The sequence below is a fragment of the Papio anubis genome, chromosome 2 (genome assembly GCF_008728515.1).
Source record: "Papio anubis isolate 15944 chromosome 2, Panubis1.0, whole genome shotgun sequence".
NCBI lineage: Eukaryota > Metazoa > Chordata > Mammalia > Primates > Cercopithecidae > Papio > Papio anubis.
Window position 1 is genome coordinate 118,395,831 of NC_044977.1, and position 27,437 is coordinate 118,423,267.

At 41.3% G+C, this 27,437-nt stretch overlaps 1 long non-coding RNA gene and 1 pseudogene across 1 annotated transcript in view; one reads left to right on the forward strand and one right to left on the reverse strand.

Annotated features, from left to right (window-relative positions):
* Positions 1 to 487: 487 nt before the first annotated feature.
* LOC103882186 overlaps positions 488 to 27,437 on the reverse strand; it is a 33,668-nt gene continuing 6,718 nt past the window's right edge. The window contains exons 2-3 of the long non-coding RNA XR_643933.4: positions 12,734 to 12,879; positions 488 to 2,333 (exon numbers count right to left, since the gene is read on the reverse strand). This is a non-coding gene — a long non-coding RNA (uncharacterized LOC103882186). The remainder of the gene's footprint in view (positions 2,334 to 12,733; positions 12,880 to 27,437) is intronic.
* LOC101016259 lies at positions 2,332 to 3,498 on the forward strand (annotated as a pseudogene).

Genomic DNA, 27,437 nt, shown 5'->3' on the forward strand with positions numbered 1-27,437 from the left:
ATCAGCTGAATATGATGTTGCCCTGGGCAGGAACACCCTGACTCACCAGGAAAAGATTGGCTGCGTATCTGTCAACAATGGGCTCCAGCTCTCACTCTCTGACCTGTTTGGTATTCAGAAAATTCTCTCTGAGTGCCTCATCTCTGTGGTCTGTAGGAGTTAATGTGCCAGAAAAGGAGAGCAAATTCATTTTCAGTATATTAATGAGATCAGACTCAAGGACAATTGAACAAGACTTCCCCCCGCCTTTTTTTTTTTTTTTTTTTTTGAGATGGAGTCTTGCTCTGTCACCCAGGCTGGAGTGCAGTGGTGTGGTCTCGGCTTACTGCAACCTCTGCCTTCCAGGTTCAGGCAATTCTCCTGCCTCAGTCTCCCGAGCAGTTGGGACTACAGGCCCGCATGCCACCATGCCCAGTTAATTTTTGTATTTTTAGTAGAGACAGGGTTTTACCATATTGGCCAGGCTGGTCTCAAACTCCTGACCTTGTGATTCACATACCTTGGCCTCCTAAAGTGCTGGAATTACGGGCATGAGCCATCGCGCCCAGCCCAAGACTCCTATTTTTAAAACCTGAAAAAATTGTCATGAATGAAATGCAGATAGAATCTGTAAGTTACTTGCTACATTAAGATACTCAGGCAAAGGGAGTTATTCCTATACATTATGATGTGTGCCTCCAAGCTTGTTTCATAAATAAATATCTTAAAAATGTACTTATTTACCTGCTGCATCATTAACTCATTCATTCATTCAATACATGTCCATTAGGCATCTCCCATTTTAAGTCATTTTTATGCTGGGTAGTTTAAGGGGTTTTAAGATAAATAGCGGAAGTGTTGAGAGAAGACAAATACCCAAATAACTGAAATGCAAAACAGAGCAGTATAAGTGCTGAGTAAGGGGAAAACCAAAGAATTATCAGGATTTAAAACAGGGTAAAATTAAACAGAGCACCAAAATAAGTAAATTAGGAAATATTTTATGAAAGATGAAGAAGGTGATTTTAGCCTTGAAGGATGGTAGTCACTTCTGGCAAAGCACCAATATAAGCATAAGTCTGTTGGTGGGAAAGTTCACGGTACAGCACAGCTTTGTTGATGGGAAGAGTGTGGGAGATTGGGATAGAATAATGGACGCAGCACAGATCAGAGGAGAAACCAGAGAGGCCATATTGAAATTAAACGTTAAACTCAACTGGAAAGCAATTGCCTGTGCACACTGCGGCCAGTGTGGTCTGCAAGTCAGAAGCTCTCTGCTCTATTCTGGCATCCTCTGTGTCTTCTGAGGCTTCTTTCACCTCTCTGGGCCTCAGTGTCCATACATGTAAAATGAAAATACTACTCTGCCGACTTCATGAAGTTATTATAATGATTAGATAATGTAGATTATTACTGATTTTCAATGTTGGGTGGTAGAGGAGTTGGTTAGAGCTATGCTATTTAACTTTTCAGAGCTCAGAACATAAATAATTTTTAATGTAAAACAGCCTTCAAAATTCCCTTTAAATAATATTGCTAGACCCACAGAGACATAAATCAAAAACAAGTTAATCATATATAATGGCAATGATGATAAAATTGCTTTTTTATGAGCTTTTTAATATAGATGCTATTAAGATTCCAATTCAAAGGAAACTAAAAATTAGAGAGGGGAAGTCGTTTTCTACAGTTACGGGCTGGGAAGTAGCAGAGCTAAGTCTATAAACTCAAGTAGCCAGACTTAAGCTGAAATGCTTAACACAGGCTAAACTGCTCTAAAATAAAGCAAGAATGCTATGATCTTGTGTATGATTTTAATAAAAGAAAAAATACATACTTTTGTGAATATTATCCAAGTATTATTAATCCAAAAAGATAATTTTTAATTCTCTTTTATTTAAAAAGGTACACAAAAGAAAAAATATTTAATATTAACATTATGAATCAGTGAATTGAATTTAAAATGGGATACTATTTTTAGTTAATATATTAGCAGATGCCTTAAAACATTGTTCATGTATTTTTTTTTTCAGTTTATAAATTAAGACATGTTCATCATAGAAAACGAAAAAATATTGAACAGCATAAAGGCAATAAAACAACCCACAATGTTATCATTAACATTTTATTAAATGTCTTTCCAATCTTTATAAATATGCTACACTATTAAGAATTATGAATGTTGGGGGTGGGAAATCCTCAGCCTCAGTGGCGGTCATGGACACGTTGAGCTGGGTAGAAGTTGAGGGGCCATTTGAGGAGTCGGGAGGGGGTGACAGGCTAAGATTTGGAGAGAGAGGCGCTCGTGGCTGGACTCAACCTGGGAAGAATCTTCTGCTGACTCTCAACTTTTCCTGGAAAAAATGAATCATTCCCATCATATGGGGATGAGCTATATGGGCTCCAGTAGTACCATGCAGCCTTCTTACCATCACCCAACAACTTCAGCCTCACACTCCCATGATGGAGGAGACAGCAACATGAAGATGATGTTGCCTATTACCTTCTACTTTGGCTTTAAGAATGTGGAATTACTGTTTTCTGGTTTGGTGATCAATACAGCTGGAGAAATGGCTGGAGTTTTTGTGGCAGTGTTTTTACTAGCAATGTTCTATGAAGGACTCAAGTAGCCCGAGACAGCCTGGCCTGCTGTGTAAGTCACAAGTCAGCATTCGCTACAATTCCATGCCTGTCCCAGGACCAAATGGAACCATCCTTATGGAGACACACAAAACTGTTAGGCAGCAGATGCTGAGCTTTCCTCACCTCCTACAAACAGTGCTGCACATCATCCAGGTGGTCATAAGCTACTTCCTCATGCTCATCTTCATGACCTACAACGGGTACCTCTGCCTTGCAGTAACAGTAGGGGCTGGTACAGGATACTTCCTCTTCAGCTAGAAGAAGGCAGTGGTAGTAGACATCACAGAGCATTGCCATTGATGTCAGACTCTATGGTGTGGCCTTATTGATTGCATTGGGAAGCTGTTCAACACTTGAAGACATGATTCCTGCTCCAATCATCCCTTCTTCCTCCTCTTTGTGCACATACACACACACACACACACACCACACACCTGCTCAATAGAGGTTTAGTTTATAGTCTCTGAGCTAAAGTAGTAAGCTCCCAAATTGTTTTTGCTAATAAGCCGAGATTCCCATTTCTCTGAAGGAGAAGCCCGCATGAGATGTCTTTTCCTTCTCTATCATCTTACAGCCAAGTGATATGTTCTTGTCTAATCCATGCAGCTTTTTGTTCATTGACTTGATCATCTGCTTCCTTTTTGAATGTTTAACAGATAGTAAGTAAATTTGGTGTTTTTTCCCCCCTGGGTCAGTGATTGAAAGGGGTTAACTTCAGCCAGGATTGATGGCAGCTGAAGGAAATTCTTGCCCAACTAAACCCAGAACTCAAACTTAACATCAGAAAATAAGGTCCAGGGCCGGGCGCAGTGGCCCATGCCTATAATCTCAGCACTCTGGGGGCCCAAGGCAGGCTCGATCACCTGAGGACAGGAGTTCGAGACTAGCCTGGCCAACATGGTGAAACCCCGTCTCTACTAAAAATACAAAAATTAGCTGGGCGTGGTGGTGGGCACCTGTAATCCCAGCTATTCAGAAGACTGAGGCAGGAGGATCACTTGAACCTAGGAGGCGGATGTTGCAGTGAGCCAAGATGGTGCCACTGCACTCCAGCCTGGGCGACAAGAGTGAAACTCCGTCTCAAAAAAAAAAAAAAAAAAATTAGAAGGTACAGCTTTTGGATTCAATGAGTGGGAAATACATTGTGCCTTTCTCTTGATGTGATGCATTATACCAAAATCTTCGTAGCATGCAGAGGGGTGGTTTGAAACTAAACACAGGTTTAGAGCTTGCAGTGTATTCTTGGATGGCTGACTCATCGATTTGCATTCCCACTTAACACTTTGATTAGCATGAACTTGCCAATCAAAAAATGACAATCAATTTGAGAAAATAGAAATAGATATTATTAGGCCTAGTGCGGTGGCTCAGCCTGTAATCCCAGCACTTTGGGAGGCCGAGGTGGGCAGATCACGAGGTCACGAGACTGAGACCAGTCTGACTAACATGATGAAACCCTGCCTCTACTAAAAACACAAAAATTAGCCGGGCATGGTGGCGTGTGCCTATAATCCCAGCTACTCTCTTGAGGCAGGAGAATTGCTTGAACCCGGGAAGCGGAGATTGCAGTGAGCCGAGATCGCACCACTGCACTCCAGCCTGGTGACAGAGCGAGGCTTCATCTCAAAAAAAAAGGAAAAAGAAATAGATATTTTTAAATAATACCATTCGCAGTTTACTTTGACTTGATACCTTGGTTTGTCCCAGCTGAAGTGAAGCAAAAGAATTTGAATTATTTTTCCCACTATTGTTTTCGCATGTCTGCCTCTGAAACAGTGATTTTCAAGCTTTACAGTGCATCAACATCACCTGTAGGGCTTGTTAAAATACTAATTGCTGGGCCTCAATGCAAAAGCCCCCAAAGTGGCACTTCTGAGTTCCTGCTGATGCTACAAGGGACCACACTTTGAGAATCTCTGCTTTAAACTAAGAAAATATGAGCTGGTGGATTGGCTGCCTGGTATTGGGCATGGATATTTGAATTGCTGATTGGTAGATGGTGTGTCTGGACCTAACTCATATAGTAAACACTGTTGATCAATACCTAATCATTCCATATTTATTGAGCTCCACCTGTGTGTATGTGTACCCAAGCACATATGCGTGAAGGGCTATAGCCAAAGTATTTTTACTAGCCTGTATGAAGTCACTAGTCCTTATTTTTAAAGGTCTATGACTTCTTGGAAGTAGTTTGATAGTTGAGAGAGACCTTTGATCTGCAGTGTAAATCTACCAGTCACGGGCCAGAAGGGAAAAAGCCCAGTTCTCTCTTTGGAAAGACTCAGGGTGTGGTTTGCTGGTGGCCAGATTTTCCTCAGGCTCCAACAACTGTGTTCATACCAAGAAGATTCTCATCCTCTATGTAAGCATCTTTGTTATTAGTGAGGGTTTAATTACTTTACAAGTGGCCAAAACCCCTATTCTCAAAGAAGAACCACAATGGATTTTTATTCTGTTCAGTTGTAGTCTACACTGAAGTCTTATTCCCGGTTCAAACTACTTCTTTAAATTGATTTGTCTTGTGCTGGTCTGTTAAATCCTGCCCTCCTTGGTGCTAGATCCAGTTGTGCCTCAGGGCAGAGGAAATAAAACACAGCTATCCTGTTGGCCTTTGTACTTTCTCCATGGGTGCCAGTTAAATATTGGAGAGCAAGGAATGTGTACTTGTATGGCTTTGAACCAAGAGAGGGTTATGAGCCTACTGGATTGAGGTTAAAATCCAAGAACCAACATTTAGAGCTTTGTGCTTTTCTCTCATTCCATCACCTTGCAATGATGATACTTAACATGAGCAGGGTGAATGACAGGTACTGACAAAGTCCAACACAAAGATGTAATACAGCCTGTTGTCTCAAGCCAAGGAATCATAAAACCATAAGAAATAAATAGAAATCAATAGTTAGTAGTGACACTGGTGCTCTCTAGAAATCTCAGCATGAACTGCTGTAGAATACCCTCCCAGCAACAGAACGTTATCAGTAAGGCCAGCTAGACACAATGGCTCACGCCTGTAATCCCAACACTTTGGGAGGCCAAGGTGGGAGGATGGCTTGTGTCCAAAACTTTGAGACCAGCCTGGGCAACATAGTGAGATCCCGTCTCTATAAAAAAATCAAAAATTAGCTGGGTGTGGTGCTGCACATCTGTAGTCCTGGCTACTTGGGAGGCTGAGGCAGGAGGATTGCTTTAGTCCAGGAGGTCGAGGCTGCAGTGAGCCATGATTGAGCCATTGCACTCAGCTCGGGTGATAGAGCAAGACCCTGTCCCAGAGAAAAAAAAAAAAAAAAGAAAAAAAGAAAGAAGAAAATTCAAGGCCAGTTAAGACTAAATGCTATGACTTTGAAATTCAGAGAAATAAATAAATAGCAGTTTAGGTTAGGTCTGCAGGTATTCAGGATAGAGATACAGGTATTCAGGGTAGAGATAATCTCCTGAAAAATGTGAATTTCAGAGATTCCTAGACCAGCTGCCAAAAGATGAAGCCAGTGAAGGAGAAAAAGCTTAAATTCCATCTTGAGCCCTTGGACTGTGATAATACAATGATTTAATTAACTTTTCATTTCTGTATACCTGTTCATTTGGAATTTAATGCTTGACTTCTTTGTTCGTTTGGATCTAAACTTCTCTTTTCCTCCTTCCCCATTCACATCTATTAGAAAATTGCATCACCATTTCTTTAGCCTCCTTACTCTGCTATCCTTTCCCTTTTCTTTCAGTGTTTTTGATCTTACGTCTACTGTATTAAATCTCCGTAGGCCTCCTGATGCATTGGACAGTGTTATGCTGTGGATATAAATACCAACCAGAAATTGGCATTTATAAATCTGTTAGAGACTTTAAGCATGCTTCAAGAGGCAGTTGCCCCACTGGAATTTCTATAAGGCTGGTACCCTTCCCAAAGTTACAGAATCTTAGGTGCTGTCTCTAGTCTGTGATGGAGGAACTCCCAGCATCCCCATTGCCCATAAATGGAATCCTCACTGTATCCACTAGGAGATTAGAAATCAAAGTTTCTTCACTACTTCTATGGTAGGGTTGTCTGAAATTCCCTTTTAGGCTGTGGGTACTGGTCTTGGGTGCTAGTCATAAGGGATTCTTTATAAGGAGCAGGTGGAGGGGAGTACACTTTCATGTCATTCAATTTTGATCCTGCCCTCTCCAGCTACTCCTTCAAAAGGTACAGTCTGGGCCTGGCGCAGTGGCTCACACACTTTGGGATGCTGAGAGGGGGTGGATCACCTGAGGTCGGGAGTTTGAGACCAGCCTGGTAAAACCCCGCCTCTACTAAAAACACAATAATTAGCCGGGTGTGGTGGCACATGCCTGTAATCCCAGTTACTCTGGAGGTTGAGGCAGGAGAACCGCTTGAACCTGGCAGGTGGAGGTTGCAGGGAGCCAAGATGGCACCACTGCACTCCATCCTGGGCGACAAGAGCAAAACTCCATCTCAAAAAAAAAACCCAAAAAAGTGCATTTGATATAATGCCTTAGTTACTGGGGTCTACAATTAATGTTGACTGTTTTAGATTGTAAGCTTCTGGAGAGCACTATTGCTGTAGCAGGAATGTTTTAACAGTGTCATATGAAAAAGAACAAAATAAATATTTTGATTTTGTGATTAAAAAAATTTAAAATGTTTACATTTGAAGTTATTTTTCTCAGCAACAGAATTTTCACTCACTGCTAATTTTTCCCACTTTACTATATTTAAGAAGATATGATTTGTATTATATATTTATATATTACACAAATTTACATAGTCAGATACCATCTAACACTAGTCAGAATGGCTGTTACTAAAACGTCAAAAGATAGCAGATGCTGGCCAGGCGCGGTGGCTCACACCTGTAATCCCAGCACCTGGGGAGGCTGAGGTGGGCAGATCACAAGGTCAGGAGATCGAGACCATCCTGGCTAACACGGTGAAACCCTGTCTCCACTAAAAAATACAAAAAATACAAAAAATTAGCCAGGCATGGTGGCGGGCGCCTGTAGTCCCAGCTACTCGGGAGGCTGAGGCAGGAGAATGGTGTGAACTTGGAAGGAGGAGCTTGCAGTGAGCCTAGATTACACCACTGCACTCCAGCCTGGGCAACAGAGTGAGGTTCTGTTTCAAAAAAAAAAAAAAAAAAAAGATAGCAGATGCTGGCAAGGTTGTGGAGAAAAAGAAATGCTTGTACACTGTTGGTGGGAGTGTGAATTAGTTCAGCCATTATGGAAGACAGTGTGGCAATTCTTCAAAGACCTAAAAACAGAAATACCATTCAACTCAGCAACCCCATTACTGGGTATATACCCAAAGAAATAGAAATAATTCTATTAGAAAAACACATACACATATATGTTCACTGAAGCACTATTCACAATATCAAAGAGATAGAATCAACCCAAATGCCCATCAGTGATAGAACGGATAAAGAAAAAGTGGTACATATACACCATGGAATACTATGCACCCATAAAAAAGAACAAGATCAGTCGGGTGTGGTGGCTTATGCCTGGGGACACGGATGGAGCTGGAGGTCATTATCTTAAACTAACACAGGAACAGAAAACCAAATATTACATGTTCTCACTCATAAGTGGGCATTGAACAATGAGAGCACATGGACACAGGGAGGGGAATATCACAAATGGGGCTTGCTGGGGAGTGGGGGCAAGGGGAGGGATAGCATTAGGACAAACACCTAATGCATGTGGGGCTTAATACCTAATGCATGCAGGGCCCATAATCCTTAGCAAACTAATGCAGGAACAGAAAACCAAATACTATATGTTCTTACTTACAAGTGGGAGCTAAATGATGAGAATACATGGACACATAGAGGGGAACAATACACACTGGCACCTTTCGGAGGGTGGAGGATGGGAGGAGGGAGAGGATCAGGAAAAATAACTAACGCATACTAGGCTTAAAATCTGGGTGATGAAATACTCTATACAACAGAGTTTGCCTATGTAACAAACCTGCACTTGTACCCTTGAACTTGAAAGTTAAAAAATTATACAATCATATTTACATATGATTATATATAAAATAATGATATAGCAATTATATATATTTTACATTAAAAATGTACAAATCTTCAGAGAACAGCTCAATGAATGTTTATATACACCCATGTAACCACCATGCAGATCAAGAAATAAAATATTTCTAGCACCCCAGAAGGCTCACTTGTGTCCCCTTCCAGCCAATGCCATCCCCATCTAGGATGATTGTTGATTTTCTCTCTATCACCACTGACTAATTTTGTCTGCTTTGAACTTCTTATAAGGCATACATTATATATTTCTGGTGTCTGTTTTTTTTAAAGCCACATTGGTACATATCTCAGTAGTTTGTTCATTTTCATTTCTATGTAGTTTTCCACTGTATGAAAATAATACAATGTATTCATCCATTCTAGGGCATTGAGTTGTTTCTAGTTTGGCTTTAAAAAAAAAGAAGCTATGAACATTCTTGTACCTGCCTTTTGGGTGTACATAAGCACTTATTTCTCTTGGGTATATACTGAAAAGTAGAATTGTTGGATGATAACCTATACATACCTTTAGCTTTAGTATTAGGTTGGTGCAAAAGTAATTACAGGTTGTGCCGTTGAAAGTAATGGTGGCCGGGTGCGGTGGTTCATGTGGGTAATCTCAACAGTTTGGGAGGCTGAGGTGGGTGGATCACAAGGTCAGGAGATCAAGACCATCCTGGCTAACATGGTGAAACCCCGTCTCCACTAAAAATACAAAAAATTAGCCGGTCGTGGTGTTGGGCACCTGTAGTCCCAGCTACTCGGGAGGCTGAGGCAGGAGAATGGCGTGAACCTGGGAGGCGGATCTTTCTGTGAGCTGAGGTCACACCACTGCACTCCAGCCTGGGCGACAGAGCGAGACTCCATCTCAAAAAATAAAAATAAAAAAGTAATGGCAATTACTTTTGCACCAACCTAATAGTTATTGTCAAGCAGTATTCCAAAGTGGGTTTACAATTTATAGTCTCACCAGCAATTTGTGAGAGTTCCAGTTATTCGACATATTTGCCAGCACGTGCATCGTCAGTCCTTTTAATTTTAGTTGTCTGCCACAGGTATAGCAGTATTTCACTGAGGTTGTAATTTGATTTCCTTTATGACTAATAATGATGGTAATATGTCTATTGGTCATTTGGATACCCTTTTTGGATACAGTAAAATGCCTGTTAAAGTGTAGTTCTGTTTGTTTGTTTGTTTCAGAGTCTCATTCTGTTGCCCAGGATGGAGTGCAGTGAGCTGAGATCAGGTGACCTCCTGAGCTCAGTGATGTGCACTTACCTCCTGGGCTCAAGTGATCCTCCCACCCTGGCCTCCCAAGTGGCTGGGATTACAAGTGCGCACCACCATGCAAGGCTAATTTTTGTATTTTTGTAAAGACAGGGTTTCACTATTTTATGCAGGTAGGTCTCAAACTCCTGGGCTCAAGTGATCTTCCCATCTCAGCCTCCCAAAGTGCTGAGATTACAGTTGTGGGCCACCATGCCCAGCCTTTCTTTTCAAAAATTAGGCAGAAATCTGGATACAAGCCTTTTATTGGATATATCTATTGTAAATATCTCTTCCCAGTCTTTCACTCTTTTTTTTTTTTTTTTTTTTTTTTTTTTTGAGAAGCAGTCTCACTCTGTCACCCAGGCTAGAGTGCAGTGGCACAATCTCGGCTCACTGCAAGCTCCACCTCCCGGGTTCACGTCATTCCCCTGCCTCAGCCTCCTGAGTAGCTGGGACTACAGGCGCCTGCCACCACACCCGGCTAATTTTTTGTATTTTTTATTAGAGACGGGGTTTCACCATATTAGCCAGGATGGTCTTAATCTCCTGACCTCGTGATCCGCCCGCCTCGGCCCCCAGAGTGCTGGGATTACAGGCGTGAGCCACCGCGCCCGGCCCCCAGTCTTTCACTCTTAGTGATGTCTTTTAATTAAACTACTGGCTTTTTACATAACAAAAAATTAACTGTTCTCTTTACTGGTAGAAATAATGAATTCAATGAATCATCACTTTTAATTTTGTTTGACATCAAACTACTAAAATATAGCTTTATTTTACATATGTTTGCAGAATATTAATAAAGAGAATAGCACAGACTGGAGTTTAAGAGACATTGATTTAGAACACCATGCTAATGAAATTGATCTTATTGGGCAAAGTTAGCACCCCTTCACCCAGGTTGGGAACTGACAAGTAAATGCAGGTCCTTTATGAGAGTGAATGTGGTTCAGCCTAAATCCACTACAACTTAACCGAAAATGCAAAAAGGAATTCTTGGATTAAAAAAAATCATTATCAGAGACTCCTTTTTAATTTTAATTTTTATTTTATTTTATTTTATTTATTTATTTTTTGAGACGGAGTCTCGCTCTGTCACCCAGGCTGGAGTGCAATGGCGTGATCTCCGCTCACTGCAAGCTCTGCCTCCCAGGTTCACACCATTCTTCTGCCTCAGCCTCCCGAGTAGCTGGGACTACAGGTGCCCACCACCACGACCGGCTAATTTTTTGTATTTTTAGTAGAGACAGGGTTTCACCACGTTAGCCAGGATGGTCTCCATCTCCTGACCTTGTGATCTGCCCGCCTCGGCCTCCCAAAGTGCTGGGATTACAGGTGCGAGTCACTGTGCCCGGCCCAGAGACTCCTTCTTATCTGAGTTTTCATTACTCAAATTCCTCTAGAATATGATTATACAGGAATATTTGCCATTAAATGAAAGTATTCACTGATGAACTGAATACCCATAAAATTTTTCCCCTTTCAAACAACCTTCTTTGCCTAGCTTGAATGACTATCCCTGATCATAAGTCAAAACTTTTTCAGCCTAACTCTTACTACTTATAGAATATTGTAAACATCTGACAACACAAGTCAGATAGATGGTAAAGTGGAGTTGTAATTCTTGCAAAAGATGCAGAATTTCATGAAATTGATGAAAATAATGTTGGAGAACTGCTCCAATGTCAAGTATAGTCACGTGTCAATGACTAGGTGAAAACTGAAGAAGAAAAAATAGACAAGGAATCATATAAATTAACACTAAAGAAGAGTAATGGGTAAAGATGATGATACCAGAGATACTTCCAAAATGTACCAGCTTAAATGTCAAAGAATTGTTTAAATCCCTTTGGAAAACTGATAAAAACCGTTGACTAAAAAAAAGTTTTTGGTAAAATGATCCCCTTCGATGGTGTTACACAAAGGTTGTATGAGCTGAACAAAGTCGCACTGTGCCATCCTATAATTTTGTCCAAGAAAATGTGTCCTCTTCATGCCAAATCAACTCCTCAACATTCTTCAGACTAAGAATTAATGCATAGTTGCAAATAACCGTATACATTTTGTTAACTTTAAGATAATTATTTTTATTATTTACCTTGAAATGTGCTCTTTATCGTAAGAGGATTAATTAACTTTTGCCCTTTCCTGGTATCATTTATTCTTGGATAGTGAGTGCATCTTATAATTCTGTTTTCTATGAAGAACTTTAGAGATGGAACTTATTTGTTGTATTTACACTTGTATGAGGCATTTTGTAAAGAAGTTCTTTACTTTGCAGACAGATAGCATAATAGAAGCACAGGGCAGACAAATGATCTGCAAAGGTCACACTAACGGTGTTTACATTTATGTTTGACCCCAGAGCCTACTCTCTTTAGGTCAGAATGCCTCCTAGGTCCTCAAAAGCAGAGGCAGCCAGAAACTCAGCATTATTCTTTCTAATCCTCAGTCCTGTGAATGAGAAAATGACGTCTTACTTTTATAAAGTACTACCAATATTGCTTCATGTCTGCACAGGGTACACACCAGTGGCAAAGCACCTTCACGAACATATCATTTGGTCTTCTCTTATCCCCCCAGGAAGTGGTGAAGAAGCAGGCAAGTGGGAATCTGAGGCTGGGAAAGCTAAAATAGCTTGTCTGAGGACCCACAGCTCAAAAACAGCAGTGTTGTGCCTGAAACTAACACTTTTAGACTGTGGTGCAGAGTTCTGTTCTCTGCACCTCTTTGTTTTTTGGCATGAAAATAAAGCAGGGGAAGTTAGCAAAGAAATTCATTAACAAAGTTAACATTTAAATAAAGTCTCGATCAAATACCTGGCCTTCATACTGCAACATTTCCAGGTGAGTAGCTTTGGTGTTTCTCTTCTGACAGTGGCGTTCACAATACATACAAGAGGGAGCTTGGAGATCACAAATTTCTTTACCTTGGAGGCTGAAGAAGGTCCCGGCTTATGAACTCTCTGTTCGTAAGAAAACCAGCAAAAAGGCCTTTCAGATTCTCCGTCCTCTATAGTGTGCTATTCAGGGGAGCCGATAGAGGGCAGTTACTGAACACAGATCCCGTGAAAATTAACAGCTTCCAAACTGATTTCTTTCCATTGGCTTTGTCAGTTTTACTTTCTATTTCTTGGGAAATAGTTCTATTTCTATTAGATTTCTATTTCTATTTGTTTCTATTTCTTGGGATTATGTCAGGGGAAGATTATAGCAGCAACACAGCCAGGATTTATAAAGTCTGTTTACCATTTCTCAGAGAGCTCTAGAGTCTCCAAGCCTACAAGATTCTTCAAGCCTACAAGATTCTCTAGATTCTTCAAGCCTACAAGATTTATTCTAATAAGCCCTGAAGTTAATCAGATTCATCTCATCCCTGCCCTCTCACCCCTCTTCTGTCACCAATACACATGTCCTCTTGCTCCTGATAATAACACAAAAACAACATGGCTAAATTTTGGACTGAACAATTGCCAGGCAAGAGAAAGCACAAAATCCTTCGGTCTTGCACAGCTAATGAGGGTAAGCAGCAACTGGAAATAAAACAAATACACATTATGAGTTCAGCCAGATCTCAAGTTAGTTTTTTCGCTTTTGCTTTTGTTTTCTTTTCCCTGCTCTATTAATGAGTTAATCAATTAAGATTTTCTTTCCTTGCATGGAAAGATTTTTGGCTTTGTTTTTAGATTAAGAAAGCTTTTCCCAGTTTCTTAGTTAATTATGAACATGCACTATCACATCATCTTGGACTCAATTCAAAAACTTATCTAAAACATGTAGTTACTGGGAAATTCCAGATTAATTTCCTGCTAGTTTTGTTTTGTTAACTATTGTGTTAAACACTTAACGGAGCAGCTCCTAGATGACTAAATCTGCTCAGCTGAATTCAAATGCCCTCATGCTTCCCTGAATGGACACACACACACACAGTCTCTTCACCTGAGGAATAAAGTGTAGGGTGAGGACCGGATTCTCACCTAAGAGAACAAAATAGTAAAGACACTTTCACAGCCTTAAGAATACAGACATGTTGGGCGGGGTGCGGTGGCTCACACCTGTAATCCCAGCTCTTTGGGAGGCCGAGGCAGGTGGATCACCTGAGGTCAGAAGTTCAAGACCAGCCTGGTCAACATGGTGAAACCCCATCTCTACTAAATACACAAAAATTAGCCAGACATGGTGGCAGGTGCCTGTAATCCCAGCTACTCAGGAGACTGAGGCAGCAGAATTGCTTGAACTCGGGAGGTGGAGGTTGCAGTGAGCTAAGATCATGCCATTGAGCTCCAGCCTGGGCAACAAGAGTGAAACTTCGTCTCAAAAAAAAAGGGATACAGACATGTCTTCTTGAGTTCTGGATGAGAAAGAAAAAAGAGAATACAGATATGAAAGCTAGTATGTATTGATGTATAGATGAATATATATGCATTATATATTGGTATTTATCTTGATAGCTTATTGTTTTAATAATAATAATTCTTTTCCTATGGAGAACTCCAAATATATTGAGTTCCTGTCTGCATTGCCTCGGGAGGGAGGGAAGGTCGGAAAGAGAGAGAAGAGGAGAAACGAAAGTTCACTTCAGGTCCTAGGTCACATGGTGAATTTGGCAGAGCTTGACCGGGAACGCCTGCCTTTGTTAGACATTGAGACATGTAGGAAAACACTACAAACAAAGGCCTTAAGACAAATCTGCCAGTTGAGGCTCTAGTGTTTAAGGAAATCCACGGAGATATTTAGTAGACAGAACTTGATAATTTCTTTCCTTTCATATTTTCATTTTAGATCTTCAGAACTTTTATTCAGGGCAGAAAGGCCCAGGTAGCTGCTGCTGTTCAGCATAAGGCTAATCTGACCTTCTATAATAAGAGTTCAAGTCCCAGAAATCCCTGGTCCTCCATCAGAGGTAACAGTAGCAGCTGAACCCAAGAAAAGGAGTATGAATGATTAACTCTTCCTTTACCTCACCTCAGAAAGTGGGGGCTGGGTGCAGTGGCTCACACCTGTAATCCCAGCACTTTGGGAGGCTGAGGCAGATGGACCACCTGATGTCAGGAGTTCGAGACCGGCTTGGCCAATGTAGTGAAATTCCATCTCTGCTAAAAATAAAAAAATTAGCCAGGCATGGTGGCATGTGCCTGTAATCCCAGCTACTCTGGAGGCTGAGGCAGGAGAATCACTTGAACCCGGGAGGTGGAGGTTGCAGTGAGCTGAGATCATGCCATTGCACTCCAGCCTGGGCAACAAGAGTGAAACTCCTTCTCAAAATAAAAAAGAAAGAAAGAGAAAAAGAAAATGAGGGAAAAAATATTTTACTTTAATGCTTTGCCTGCCCTGTCAAGATGTAGTTCATTCAGCTTTGTGGGGAAAAATTCACAATTAAAAGGATTTAGCTCTGTGTGACAGCTGATATTCTTAACCCCAAGGGTATTTATGAGGAATCATAATTTCAAAGGAAAAAGTGCATTGAGGACAATAAATATGCTTATTTTCATTTGTAAAGAAGGAAAGTAGAATAAGTTTTCATATTTGTTTTTAAGAATATGAATTCTACTCTGTTCTTTGCAGTGTTTTCTATCTTCTAGCAAACACATTAAAGGGGTATTTATTTTTCTTACGCTCAACTAGAAGCAGCAGTGTGTACTACTCTCACAGAGAGAATAGATGGGGCAAGTACATACTGCACTTTCAACCGAAACATTCAGATACACGCATTGGAATTCATCAAGAAAACAACTTGACCCATGGAGAACGGACAAAAGCAAGGCAGGGCAGCCGCCCACCCAGGAGCAACGTGGAGCCAGGGGAGCCTCCCCATCCAGGGAAGCAGTGAGTGAATGAGCAACTGCGGACCAATGCTTCTCCCAGGGATCGTTGCTACTCTTGGGGCAGGAGATCCCCTCATGAACCCCCTCCACTAGGGCCTTCAGTCTCACACACAGAGCTATGGGGAGTCTTAGCTCAGGTGCACACGGAGCCCCGGGAGCCTTAGATATCCTGGCATCCTGGCTTCCTGGCACAAGTAACTGCTACTCCAGCAAAGTGGGAGGTTAGACCCCCGTACATACTCCTATGAAAAGGGCAGAATCCAAGGAGCTGAGCAGCGAAGATCTGCAGGCCACACCTCCATAGCACTTCAGAGGCCACAGACTAAGACCCATTGGCTTGGAACTCCAGCCAGCTACTGGTAGCAGCGTTACACATCCCTGAGAGGGAGCTTTCAGAGGAAGGGATAGGCGGCCATCTTCACTGTTTCACAGCTTCAGCCCTTGTTGCTTTCAGGCTTTAGAGAGTGCAAGGTGACCAGTCAGTGACTGGAGTGGACCCCCAGCACAACACAGCTGCCCTATGGAAAAGTGGCCAGACTGCTTTTTTACACAAGTCTCCAAACCTGTTTCTCCTCACTGGGTGAGTCCTCCTGGCCTGGGTCTCCACCCACCCCCTGCCAGGGATATTGAGCCAGTGACAGCTCAGCAACTCTCTGGGACAGCACTCCCAGTGTGTGTGGGGGTGGGAGGATGAGAGGGTGGGGGTTCTGATCTTTGCTGTCTTGCAGCCCTCGTCCTTACTATCTCCAGCCTCTGAAAAGTCCTCCCTGAGTACCAGGGGCTGGTCCGGACAGCCGGCACAGAGCACCCACCTTAGAAAAGTGGCCAGACTGTTCCCCACACAAGTCCCAGTCCTCACTTCTCCTCACTGGGTAGGGTTGCCCAACCGGGCACTCCAGCACAACCACCCTGTTTCCGCCTGACCACTTCAATCAGAGGCACCCCCGCATTTCTTCGAAGAGGAAATCCCCGAGTGAACCCACAAACCCTCCCACTGCAGTTGCAGTGCTACTGCCCTAACAGCCCTCAGGCTGGGGAAGGAACAAAGGTCCTCGTTACTACGCTGGCACCTTTAGCACACCACAGCCACCATACGGAAAGGAGTTCAGTTTCTCTTTCCTGGGAACCCCCACCCCCTACTCCTTACCAGGCAGGGCCTCTGGTTCGTGACCATGGAACAGTCACCCCACCCACAGCTGAGCATACCCACAGGTAGTGTCCTGAGGGGAAAAGCTCTCAGAGGCATATGATGGTCCCTCTGCCACTGCCACAGCAGCAGTTCTAACCCTGCTCCCCTCAGTCTGGGGAAGAAACAAAGGGCCCGAGGGTTATACCTAAGCTTATAGCACACCACAGTGACCACATGGAGAGGAGACCAGTGTCTCCTCTCAGTGAGCCCTTGAACCCCTGCTCCCCAACAAGTGGAGGCTCCAACTCACACCAGCAATGCAGCCACCCACCTCACTGGTTGAACATTCCCAAAGCAGTGGCTCTGCATTTCTTGGGGTTGGAGCCCCCAGAGGCAACCAAAAGCCTCTCTGCCACTGCCTCTGTAGTGGTACTACCCCTACTACCTTTAGACTAATTAAACAGCAAAGCCCCTAAGTGCATCATCCACACCCCCAATGCACTGCAGTTAACCCAAGGAGAAGAGACCAGTCCATCTCCCACGGGTCCCGCCCACCCCTGCTGCTTGTCACCAGGCAGGGAACCCCCAGCTTGGACCCACAGCACAGTTCCCCCATCTTGGGTCGATCACACTCAGCAATTGCTGACCTGCATCTCTGTGGGGTGGAGTCCCCAGGAGACAAGTAAAAGACCCTCAGTCACAACCACTGCTAAGGTCCTTCCCTTTGCTGCCTGCAAGTTGGGGAGGAAACATAAACCCTGAGATCTCCCCAGAGCTGTGGTGGGCAGCCTAGGAGTGCCAAGCTGCAATCTATAGCCAGCACTCAAGTGGGAGAGGAGTCCACACTTTCAGAGCATTGAGAGAGAGCCAAGCTGCAACCATGAGGAAATACAGGGGAGTCACATGACTGGAAAAGAGCCTACCTACTGACCACTACACAAAACCCCTCATCTCCTTCTCTCCTCCTTAAAGCCTCTCAGTTTTGAATCTTATGTCATCAAATTGTATCACCCACTGACCTTCATGAAGCACCTAAGCACCACCTACTGGGTCACACCCCATAGCTTCAATACCAAAAATATCTCACTAACATACCTACCCTGTAAAACCAAACATAAGAAGTCAGCCACAAATAAAGACCCTGCACAAAGCCTCAGCCCTATGAAAATATTCAGGAAAAAAGTCTTCTGACTGTAGTCAATCTACACTGCAGTTAAAGGAACACCCATACACAGAGATGAGAAATAACCAATGTAAGAACTTTGGCAACTCAAATGGCCAGTGTCTTATGTCCTCCAAACAACAGCACCAGTTCTCCAATGAGGGTTCTTAAACAGGCTGAGTTGGCTGAAATGACAAATAGAATTCAGAGTATAGATAGGAATGAAGATCATTGAGATTTAGGACAACAGCAAAACACAATCCAAGGAAACTAAGAATCATGATAAAATGATAAAGGAGCTGACAGGCAAAATTGCCAGTATTAAAAAGAAACCTAACAGATCGTATAGAGCTGAAAAGCACACTGCAAGAATTTCACAATGCAATTGCAAGTATTAACAGTGGAATAGACCAAACTGGGGAAAGAATCTCAGAACTTGAAGACTGGCTCTCTGAAACAAGACAGCCAGACGAAAATTTTTAAAAAAGAATGAAAATGAATGAACAGAACCTCCAGGAAATATGGGATTATGTAAGGAGGCCAAATCTATAAATCACTGGCATCACTGAAAGAGATGGGGAGAAAGAAAACCACTTGGAAAACACATTTTAGCATATCACTCCTGAAAACTCCCCTCACCTTGCCAGAGAGGCCAACAGTCAAATTCAGGAAATACAGAGAACCTGTACAATATCCTACTCAAGAAGATCATCCTCAGGTCATGTAATTGTTAGATTTTCCAAATTTGAAATGAAAGAATGTTAAAGGCAGCTAGAGAGAAAGGGCAGGTCATCTAAAAGAGAACCCCATCAGGCTAACAGTAGACTTCTCAGCAGAAACTCTACAAGCCAGAAGAGATTGGGGGCTGATATTCAACATTCTTAAAGAAAAACATATTTAACCAAGGATTTCATATCCAGCCAAACTAAGCTTCTTAAGTGTATTAGTTCATTCTCATACTGCTAGGATACTACCTGAGACTGGGTAATTTATAAAGAAAGCAGTTTAATTGGCTCATACTTACGCATGGCTAAGAGGCCTCAAGAAACTTAAAATCATGGCGGAGGGTGAAGGGGAAGCAAGGCACATCTTACACGGCAGCAGGAGAGAGAGAGAGTGTGTGCAGGGGAAACTGCCACTTTTAAAACATCAGATCTCATGAGAACTCCCTCACTATTATGAGAACAGCATTGGTGGGAGGGTAACTGCCCCCATGATCCAATCACCTCCCACCAGGTCCCTCCCTTGACATGTGGAGATTACAATTCGAGATAAGATTTGGGTAGGGACACAGAATCAAACTATATTAATAAGCAAAGGAGAAATAGCCAAATAAGCAAATGCCTAGGGAGTTCAGACCCGTTTTACAACAGATCCTGAAAGGAACATTAAATATGGAAAGGAAAGACTGTTACCAGTCAATACAAAAACACATTTAGGTACACAGACCAGTGACACTATAAATAAACTACACAAGCAAGTCAGCATAATGACCAGCTAACAACACAATGATAGGATTAAATCCAATGTATCAATACTAACCTTGAATATTAATGGGATAAATACCCCACTTAAAAGGCACAAAGGATGGGCATGGTGGCTTATGCCTGTAATCTCAGCACTTTGGAAGGCCAAGGCAGGTGGATCACCTGAGGTCAGGAGTTTGAGACCAGCCTGGCCAACATGAAGAAACCCTGCCTCTACTAAAAATACAAAAAATTAGCCAGGCATGGTGGCAGGTGCCTGTAATCCCAGCTACTTGGGAGGCTGAGGCGGGAGAATTGCTTGAACCTGGGAGGCAGAGGTTGCAGTGTGCTGAGATCACACTATTGCACTCCAACCTGGGCAACAAGAATGAAACTCTGTCTCAAAAATAAATAAATAAGTAAAAATAAAAAATGAAAGGCACAGAGTGGCAAACTGGATAAAAAAGCAATACTCAGTGGTATGTTGTCTTCAAGAGACCCATCTCACATGTAGTGACACAAATAGGCTCGAAACAAAGAGATGGAGGAAAATCTACCAAGCAAATGGAAATCAGGAAAAAGCAGTGGTTGCAATCATAGTTCCAGACAAAACAGACTTTAAACCAACAAAGATAAAAAAAAAAAAAAAAAAGGCAAAGAATGATGTTACATAGTGATTAAGGTTTTATTTCAACAAGAAGACCTAACTTTCCTAAATATACACACACCCAATGCAGGAGCACCCAAATTTATAAAGCAAGTTCTTAGAGACCTTCAAAGAAACTTAGACTCCCAGACAAGAATAGTGGGAGAGTTTAGCACTCTACTGACAGTATGAGACAGACACTGAGGCAGAAAATTAACAAAGATATTCAGGACCCGAACTCAACATTGGGCCAAATGAATTTTGTAGATCTCTACAGAACTTTCCACCCCAAAACAACAGAATATCCATCTTGTCATCACCACAGGGCACATACTCTAAAATCAACCACATGTAGTATTGGAAGGCCTGGCCAGAGAAGTCAGACAAGGGAAAGCAATAAAGGGCATCCAAATAGGAAGAGAGGAAGTCAAACTATTCTTGTTTGCAGATGACATGATTCTATATAGAAAACCCCACCATCTCAGCCCAAAAGCTCCTTGAGCTGACAAACAACTTTAGCAAAATCTCAGGATATAAAATCAACATACAAAAATCACTAGAATCACTAGCATTCCTATACACCAACAACAGGCAACCGGAGAGTCAAATCAGGAATGCAATCCCGTTCACAACTGACACAAAAATAATAAAATACCTAGGAATACAGCTAAGCAGGAAGGTGAGAGATCTCTATGATGAGAATTACAAAACACTGCTCAAGGATATCAGAGATGACACTGACAAATGGAAAAACATCCCATGCTCATGGACAGGAAGAATCAGTATCATTAAAATGGTTGTACTGCCCAAAGCAATTTATAGATTCAATACTATTCCTATCAATCTACCAATGATATTCTTCACAAAACTTAAAAAACAAAACAAAACAAAACAATACAAAACAAAAAACGATTTTTAAATTTATATGGAACCAAAAATGAGCCTGAATAGCCAAGTCAATCCTAAGCAAAAAGAACAAAGCTGGTTACCAAAACAGCATGGTACTGGTGCAAACAGAGACTCATAGACTATTGGAAAAGAATAGAGCCCAGAAATGAGGCTAATATCTACAACCATCTTCGATAAAGCTGACAAAACAAGCAATGGGGAAAGGACTCCCTATTCAATAAATGGTTCTGGGATAACTGGCTAGCCATACGCAGAGGATTAAAACTGGACCCGTTCCTTAAACTATATACAAAATCAACTCAAGATGGATTAAAGGTTTAAATGTAAAACTCAAAACTATAAAAATCCTGGAAGACAACCTAGGAAATGCCATCCTGGATGCAGGAATGGGCAAAAATTTCATGACAAAGACAGCAAAAGCAATTGCAACAAAAGCAAAAATGGACAAATATGTTCTAATTAAATTTAAGGACTTCTGCACAGCAAAATAAACTATCAACAGAGTAAACAGACAACATACAGAATGGGAGAAAATTTTTGCCAACTATGCATCTATCAAAGGTCTAATATCCAGCATTTATAAGGAACTTAACCAATTTATAAGAAAAAACTACCTCATTAAAAAGTGGGCAAAACATGAACAGACACGTCTCAGAAGAATATATACGTGCAACCAACAGGCATATGAAAAAAAAGCTCAATATCACTGATCATTAAAGAAATGCAAATCAGAACCACAATGAGACACCATCTCACACCAGTCAGAATGGCTATTACTAAAATGTGAAAAAATAACAGATGCTGGCAAGGTTGTGAGAAAAGGGAATGCCAATACACTGTTGGTGGGAGTGTAAATTAGAGCAACCATTGTGGAAAGCAGTGTGGTGATTCCTCGAAGAGCTAAAAACAGAACTGCCATTTGACCCAGCAATTCCATTACTGGATATATACCCAAAGGAATGTAAATTGTTCTATCGCAAAGACACATGCATGCACATGTTAATTGTAGCATTATTCACAGTAGCAAAGACATGGAATCAACCTAAATGCCTATCAATGGTAGATTGAATAAAGAAAAGGTGGTACATATACACTTGGAACACTACGCAGCCATAAAAAAGAATGAGATCATGTCCTTTGCAGGAACATGGATGATGCTAGAGCCCATATCCTTAGCAAACTAATGCAGGAACAGAAAACCAAGTACCACATGTTCTCACATATAAGTGGGAGCTAAATAATGAGAACACATGGACACAAAGAAGGGAACAACAGACACTGGAGACTACTTGAGGGTGGAGGGTGAGAGGAGGAAGAGGATCCAAAAAAGTAACTATTGGGTACTATGCTTAGTACCTAGATGATGAAACAATCCGTCCAACAGAACCCCATGACAAGAGTTTACTTATATAACAAACCTGCACACGTACCCATCAACCTAAAGTTATTATAAAAAAAAAAAAGAGGCTGGGTGCCATGGCTCACATCTGTAATGCCAGCACTTTGAGAGGCCAAGGCAGGTGGATCACAAGGTCAGGAGTTCGAGACCAACCTGGCCAAGATGGTGAAACCCCGTCTCTACTAAAAATACAAAAATTAGATGGGTGTGGTGGCTGGCGCCTGTAATCCCAGCTACTCAGGAGACTCAGGAGGCTGAGGCAGAAGAATCGCTTGAACCCAGGAGGGGAGGTTGCAGTGAGCCGAGATCGGGCCACTGCACTTTAGCTCAGGTGACAGAGCAAGACTCCTTCTAAAACAACAACAACAAAAAAAAAAAAAAAAAAAAAAAAAAGAAAAGAAAGAAAAAATAAGAGGCAAGAAATAACTACTGGCCTATGTGAAGGGGTTCTAGAAGAAATGAAATAAATCTAAGCAGGCAATAGCATTAGAAGTAGAATATTATTTTCCATTATTTCTCTACTCTGTGTTATACAGAGAATTGTGAGCAAATACCCTTAAAGATGAAGAAATGGCATGAATAGATGGCAGTGGTAGGTTTAGGTTTATGGGCAAAGTGGCTACATAATCTTGGAACCAAAGAGAAATCTGGTGAGTGGAGCCAATGACTTTTAAAAATTATCTCCAGGCCAGGAACGGTGGCTCACACCTGTAATCCCAGGACTTTGGGAGGCCGAGGCAGGCAGATCACCTGAGGTCAGAAGTTCAAGACCAGCCTGGTCAAAATGGTGAAACCCCATCTCTACTAAAAATACAAAAAATTAACTGGGCATGGTGTCTCGTGCCTGTAGTCTCAGCTACCCGGGAGGCTGAGACATGAGAATCACTTGAACCCAGGAGGCAGAGGTTGCAGTGAGCCAAGATATTGCCGCTATAGCCTGGGCAACAGAGCGAGACTCCATCTCAAAAAAAACCAGAAGAAAACAAAAAAAATTTTTAAAAATTGCCTTCAGGTTTTATAAGGAATCAGAATATAAAAGGACGTGAAGGGAAGTCCTTCAATAACCCCAAGTGATGACAATGGATGAAACACAGAGAAGGCAGAGCTAGAAAAGTTCCCACCCAATCTCCAAGTGCATCTGTTAACATCAATAAACACAAATTCATATGAGAATTTTCCTTATTGTTTTAAATCTATATTACTGAAAAGTTAAAGGACACCACTGCATAGTGGCTGATCTCTGATTTTTAGAAAGGTGGGGAATAAGTCAAGAGGGATGTAATATGTACTCTGAGTTTTAAATTTTGATTAAATTGATATCACCAGATTCCTATGTTCATGAAAAACTCCACAGTAAAGGTGAATACTCAAAAATTTCCTCAAGTTACTAAAAGTTATCATCAATAAAATTCTTAACAGAGAAAAACAAGCAAACTAGCAAAAAAGAACAACAAAAAATAACTTCTAGAATGTATTTATACTGGAGTAAGCAAATAGAGAGAGACTTAAGCCTGGGTGTGCCTAGATTAACTGGTAAAATCTGCTTTAAATATTCCTGCCATAGTCTGAAAAGGATTGATGTACTTAAGGTCCAAATCTCAGAAAGAAAAAAAAAATGCCAGTAACACTGTTTAATGCTGGGTTCCATCATACCTTCCTCATGTTTAAATAAAACAAGTTCAGGAGTTAGAGAACAGCCTGCAATGCTGCAATGCTTTTTTTCCATTGTATGTGTATTTATTTATGTGTTCCTATGAGTGTTTGCTTGCTTATGTGCTTGACTTTCTTATCAAATTTGAGATGTGCCTGATTTCCCAGAATTAGCTATGTTCTAAAGTGACCTTAAGTTTTTTTTTTTTTAAACGTAGTGCTTTCACTTTTGTTTCTCCTTATTCCAAATGGAATCATAAAAATTTAGTTTGAAGGATAGTAACTTCTTATTTTACAGATCCAGAAAATTAGGACTAGTGGCTTGCTCGAGCCCTCCTGAGTTCCACACAGAGCTCTTTTTGCAAAACTTTATTCTGGATTTAAATGTTAGGTAAAATTCCATACTGTTCTATTATTTGATTAAAGTTATAACTACACTTGAAGCCATCTGGGAGTCAGTTATATTAAGATTATTGTCCACAAACAAAAAATATATTCAAAGAACAACTTAGACCAGTGTCCCCCTACCAATTAGATATGATATTCAAAATATTTAGTAACTGGCAGGGCATAGTCACAGACGCATTGACTCAGACAGCAGCTGTCAACACCTGGTCTATTGAAGCATGCAAACTGGGGAAATAACAACTTTTTTTCCAGCCCCTCCCAGAAGATTCAGAGTTTGGTGAAATGAATCAGAAATGAATACTTAAAGGATTTGACAAAATTACAAAGAAAAAAGGATATATACTTGAAAGTAAGTTATCTAATAGTCTATTAACTAGGAAATAACTACCAGCACTTAAATACAGAGTCAGTCTAACATAACTATATCAGCCAGGGCAGATACCCAGCACAAAATTACTCAGGTAAAAGAAAAAAATTTATTGATTTGTGCAATCCAAAAGTCCCAGGAGTGTCTTCTGGTACAGTGTAATCCAGATGATCAAGAGATAAAATCAGGACTGGGTGCGGTGGCTCATGCCTGTAATCCTAGTAATTTGAGAGGCCAGGACAGGCAGGTCACTCGAGGCCAGGAGTGTCAGACCAGCCTGGCCATCATGGCAGAACTCCGTCTCTAGTGAAAATACAAAAATTAGCTGGGTGTGGTGTTGTGCGCCTGCTCAGGAGGCTGAGGCAGGAGAATCGCTTGAACCCCCAGAAGGAGGAGGTTGCAGTGAGCCAAGATTGCACCACTGCATTCCTTCCAGCCTGTGCAATAGAGCAACCCTCTGTCTCAAAAAAAAAAAAAAAAAAAAAAAAAGGGATAAAATCAGGAATGTCTCGGTGTTGGCTTCATTCTCAGCAGATTCTTCCTAAATAGGAGTAAGATTGCCATTATAGTCCAGGATTATAGTCTACCATGTTAGCAAAGAGGGAGAAAGGAAGTGATCTTTTCTGACTCTAACAAATCTTCCAGAGCTGACTCTTTCTCACTGGATTAATTTGGGTTACCTGCCATTCCTAAGCCAATAATGCTTCTGCCTGGACCTGGGGATAGAATCAGTTTCACTGAAATTTCATGAATGAAATAGGGGAAAGGTGGTTCCCTCAAAGATAAATCTAAGTGTGAGTACCAAAAAGAAGAATGGATACTGGATAGACCTAAACTATAGATACCTACTAAGTGCGTCTCTCAGCAGCCCAAGTTTCACATTCTTCTTTTTCCTCATATAAACAATCATCAGAATTCTCCCCACTAACACAATTCACGCATCAGCATACAACCAAAAATACATAGAGTTTCTCTTTTAGGAAGGGAGATAGCCTCAAGTTGCACCAGTTCTTGCATACATGTTCCAGGATCTCTGGGAGATGCACATTTCTCTCTAGACTTTATGTTAATGGCATCTGGACTAAATGACATATTTATTCATCCTCTATACTCCCAGTCTAAAATAATGGAGGGGAAACGTCATAACTACAATAAAAATTCCTTTTGCAAATAGGAAAATGGGGAAACAAAATACAAAGGACACTGCTTTGCTGCATCGATAATGGCTGCTAAACGAGGATAGCAATTACATCCTGCCAAGACAGTAGAGCAAGTTTCTAAATCAACCAACTTGGCTTTCCCCAGTCCTGCAAGCTAACTATTGATCTTAGCTAATATGGGCACCAGTGAGAACTCATTTTCTGAGGGATGCATATATTAGTCTGTTTCCTGTTGGTGTAAACTCTAAGGGTTGGGATTTGCAACAGGGGCTGTATTTTTGCATATTTTTTTTTTTTCTGTTTTTCTTTTCTTTTTTTTTTTTTTTTTTTTGGTTTTTTTTTTTTTTGAGATAGAGTCTTGCTCTGTCACCCAGGCTGGAGTGCAGAGGCGAGATCTTGGCTCACTGCAAGCTCCGCCTCTCAGGTTCACATCATTCTGGTTTTTGCTTTCTTAAGTAATAGGCTTGGAATTTATCCAGGCATACATCTCTTTTAAAGTTTATTAGCCTCTGTTGATTTATGTTTGTTCAGTTCCACAGGTCTGATTAGTTATGACTCTTGCATTAAGAGCTTAATCTGAGGGATTGTCATGTGCCAACAAGTTTCAGTGCTTTGTCTATTCTGTAAGTTTTCAGCATTCAACCTGGAGAGGGCATCTTGGCAGTGCAAACCTGTAGCCTGGATTGGAGAACAGTTCTCCTTTCCCCTACCCCACATTATACTTCATGGAATGATTTTAACAATGGTGGTAGTTGTCAACTTTGTCAATAAATAGAGTCCCAAAGGATATGTTGGAGACCGAGAGACTGAAGAATCAAACATCCCCAGATCTCAATCTTGTATCTAACCACATTTTTACCGATTTGATTCCTCTTACTTTAGCTTGGTGCGAAGAATACAGGTTTCAACCACATTGGATTTCTGGACACAGGCAAGATGTATCTTTCTTACAAAAGCTTTAATTTTTTTCCCTTACCACTAGCCTTTCAGGTAGGCCACACTGGAGAGATGTTTGTCATTGATAAGACTTTACCAATGTTTGCAGAAAGTGGTCAACACATAATATCCTGATATTTCCCCACTAAATACCCCCAAATCAGGCCTTGGCATAAGGATATGGTCTGATTTTATTTAAAAACAAGCTGGGAAAAATACCTGCAAAGGATATATTTGATAAAGAGCTGTTATCTAAAATTTACAAAGAACTCTTAAAACTCAAAAATAAGGAAACAAATAACTAAATAAAATAGGCAAAAGACCTCAACAGATACCTCATCAAATAAGATATGCACATATCAAGTACACATATGAAAAGATATTAAACACTGTATGTCATTGAGGAATTGCAACCTAAAACAGCAATGAGATGCTACTGCATGCCTATTAGAATGGCCCAAATCCAA